Here is a 4,376-nt window from a genome sequence, read left to right as displayed (position 1 = left end):
GAAAGTCTATCGTAACAATGACTGTTTGTTTTAGAGTTCTAAATTCTAATCCATGAGATAATTTCTTACTATCTTCCCCAGGCTGTGTTGAGAAGCGAAACTGAAAAACATGACGGCAGTTAAAAAACAAAAATGAAAGCAGTTTGCCAGCATATTGCTACACACTGTAATTCAGATACTCAGTGATGAATTCTAGCAATTATATAGCAGTATAAGAATACATAGTAAAAACTCACTCCTTGCAACTAACTTGGGAGAAGCTAGTTATCACACAGAACTTTATCATGAGAAATTTTTAAAGAAATTATCACACAGAACCTTATCGTGAGAAATTTTTAAAGCAATGACACTATAAATTTGAAGGAATTGTTTTACTTTGAAACGCCCTGAACTTCCCTGGTATTCTTTTTCCTCTCCTAAAGTGCCATCCTTCTTCCCAGACCAGCCATGCCCATCCCTGCCCCAGAGCCTTCACTCGTGCTTTCCTACCTCGGAACACCCCCTCCCACTTAAGCCACTTTCTTCACTTTTCAGGGTCACATTTAGGTCTCACCTTTTCTCTCAGTCCTTCTCTATTCATTGCCTGCCTCCTGCTCTCTCTCTCCTCTGATCATTCTCATGGTCGAGCTCTTGACTGTTCTCTAGCTAACTTTTGAATTTTAGTTTTGTTTCCCTTACTATTAATAGACTGAAGACATATTGAGGACATGGACCACATAACTTGACAGTGCCTAGCAATAAAACTCATTTTTACTTTTAGAGTTATCATTATGTGCATTGCACTGTGCTACATAACTCCCAGCTGCACAGATAATAGCAAACACAGTTCAACCCCTGAGGAACTAGGATCCTATAGGGGTGAAAAGGGAAGTACACAAGTGACCCCAGTATAGGCTCAAATATGTTGTCATAAGAAAAATCCAGAATATCTTTATCCAATTAACGGAATCGTGGAAGGCTTCATGAAAGGAAAGAAAATTTAAGCTAGACTGTGAAGGAGAGATTAGAATTTCAACAGGCAGAAGATTACAGGAAGTCTAGGCTGGATAAAACACAGTGTTCATGAAGATAACTGGTTAGAACTAAGATTAGAAGAATACTTTGTGAGTGTCTGGGTAAGAAAATGAGTAATCATTAAAGGTTTTTCGTTAAACTAACAGTATAAGTGAACGGACGCTCTAAGAAGATGAATATGTCGGGAAAGAACAGAAAGACTCTTTGGGGAGGTGAGAGGTAATAGAGGCTGGAAGAGGCAGTAGCATTGGACATGGAAAGGAGAGGACAGTTGTATGAGACACTATGGGGGCAAGGTCTACATGAGTAGGCAAGGGGAAGGAGGAGTCAGAAGTGACCCCAACACGATATGAAAAGACTGTTGAAAGTTTTGAGCTCTGGACGTTTGCAGACGTAGGTCTGAGTCCTGCTGTCCCAGACACAAGTTAAGTGACCTCAAATAAATTACTAATATCACTAAGCCACAGCTTCTTCGTTGTAAAGGAATGATAGTACTGGTACATACCTCATAGGATTTTGGTGAGAATTGAATACATATGTTTGCTAAACTCTTAACATCATAATTCCTGATAGAAAGCTCTCAATACAGTAGCTCTTAAGATTGCAGTTGAAAGTTTCAATATGGGTCACTAGTTCAATGGGCCTATTAACAAAAATAAGGAAGTCAGCAGGAAGAGTTTGAGGAATAAAATATGAAGTTTTATTTTGCACTTGTTGAATTTAAGTTAATGATGGGATATTAAGATGGGGTTAGCCCCCGGCAGCTGAGAACGTGGGGCTGGAGCTGAGCTACAACATCAAGGTGAGAGATTTAGACTTGGCAGTCATTCAAATTGAGACCTAACATCCTCTTGCTTTATAAAATATTCATTAGCATAATCTTCAGCAAGTATAGTGAGTACTAATAGCAAATTACTAAAAATTCAGTTAACTCTGGGAACATCAGCCGGAAACCACCCCTCAAAAATTAATAGGAATTTTTTTTTCCAAAACTAAAATTAAATGATGCCTTCTTTTCTTCATTAAAAAAATTCCTAGATGATCCATTTATGTTGTCAGACATCATAAAAAATGTAAGGGTTCTCTCAAAAATACATTAGCATCTTGAATGGAGGTGTCAGTGCTGTCATCTGCTGTCATTGTTAATAAAATGGCTTTAAAGAAAATACATCATAGGAGGTTCTTCCAACAGAGTTCAACATATTATATGTTCAGAAATTAAGTGCTAGTTCAACTCCTTTATTAAAAAAAAAAACTCTTAAGAATTATCCAGTATATGGGAATGATTTTAAAAACAACAACAGTTGAGAAATTAGAGCTTGTAAATGTAGCCATCCTAGATAATGAACAAACTCTTTGTTGGGACCATCATTTGACCTGTGTTTCTAGATATTACCAAAAAATATATTAAGAAAACTCAACATTAAATAGTTATTCATAATTTACTATACATTTTGCTCCCAAAATTATTCTAAAGGAGTGGCCTGTGCCCATTACCTCTGATTTTCTCTGCCACTTCTTTCTATGCTACTTTCACCTTCTGAAATCTAGTTCTCATCGCCGCTAATGTGTTACTTTCACAAGTATTCAAAGTGGTCCCCCAGCCCAATCTGCAAAACATTTCCCCAGTTGCATCCACCTCAGCTATCATCTGAATTCATTTCTTTTGAGTGGCGTTGTAATATAGTTGGTTAGGTTTTGGTTGCCTTTTTTTTTTTTTTTTTTTTTAGCATAAGTTTGACAAAAATCTCCTTTAACTGCCACACTTACTAGCTGTGTCTGACTTTGGTTTGTGGTGGCTAGTGTCTTGAGCCTTAGTTTCCCCAAAGGTAAAGATGATTATGATTACTACTTATGTTCTTGTCAGGACGACTAAAAGGGAAAGTATGCATAGAATATCTGACCCACAGTAGATGCTTACTCTCAACCTCTAATTTTTTCCTGCAGAAACTCTTTTCTAAAAAATTGAGCAGATATTTTTGCAATTCTGCTCACTACCCTAATGTAATACCATAGATTACATTTTTTCTTTTATCACCTTTAATCATCTGCTGCTGCCTTCTTTGAATGACAATTTCTTCTCAAGTCCAATTTTATTATACAGTCCTATACATCTCCAAATTTAGCTTCTCATGGCTCATGTCTACCTGTTTTTTAAATTTGTTTCATTCAGATGTCTTAACTGTCACTTCAGTACTTTCTTGATTCCTTTGAACATTTCTGTTTACTTCCACCTATTTTATCCTGTTAGTTCCCATGTGAATTTATATATTCCTCTAGTATGTTCATATAGAATAAACACACCAAAGGTTTATTTAGGCATATATATTAAATATCTGATTAAAGTCTCCTGTAATCTCTTCCCAATTTCTTTCCTTGCCAATTTGAGTACACTTTTTTTTTTATTTTAGTGCAAGATATAACTTGAAACTTGTGGTTTTCCACCCACCCACCAGGCTATTTCCCTACCTAGCAAAGCAAGGAACCAGTATAACCAGTACGGGAAGCACTAAGCTTCACTTTACATTTGTGATCAGAAAAGTTTCCCACAGATGATGATGAGAGTGAATCATCTAACCATTAAAAGGACAGAATATCCAGCCAGATTTGTTTAGGGGTTGCTGGGAAATAGGTTTTTAAATTCCTATGAAAAAATCAAGCTTAAAGACTCATAATTTCATTTTGAAACTAAAGGAAAATAAACTGTATGTTGTTAGTTAATTATATTAATTATATTTATTTTTTTCCTTTAAGGAAATGTATTATATAACAAGAACTTTACTTTGGTAGGACAGGTTAATAATTTTTAAAAAATATATAGTAAAATTGTTTGCTTGCATCCCAATTCACAAGCACAAGTAAAAGCCATTTATGGGCCCAATCATTTAAAGAAGAAATAGTATCAATCTGTGTCTCTACAAAGGACATGAACTCATCCTTTTTTATGGCTGCATAGTATTCCATGGTGTATATGTGCCACATTTTCTTAATCCAGTCTATCGTTGTTGGACATTTGGGTTGGTTCCAACTCTTTGCTATTGTGAATAGTGCCACAATAAACATACGTGTGCATGTGTCTTTATAGCAGCATGATTTATAGTCCTTTGGGTATATACCCAGTAATGGGATGGCTGGGTCAAATGGTATTTCTAGTTCTAGATCCCTGAGGAATCGCCACACTGACTTCCACAATGGTTGAACTAGTTTACAGTCCCACCAACAGTGTAAAAGTGTTCCTATTTCTCCACATCCTCTCCAGCACCTGTTGTTTCCTGATTTTTTTAATGATGGCCATTCTAACTGGTGTGAGATGGTATCTCACTGTGCTTTTGATTTGCATTTCTCTGATGGCCAGTGCATCA

The sequence above is a fragment of the Hylobates moloch genome, unplaced genomic scaffold (genome assembly GCF_009828535.3).
Source record: "Hylobates moloch isolate HMO894 unplaced genomic scaffold, HMol_V3 SCAFFOLD_18, whole genome shotgun sequence".
NCBI lineage: Eukaryota > Metazoa > Chordata > Mammalia > Primates > Hylobatidae > Hylobates > Hylobates moloch.
The sequence above is the reverse complement of the archived record's forward strand: the minus strand, read 5'-3'. Positions refer to the sequence as shown.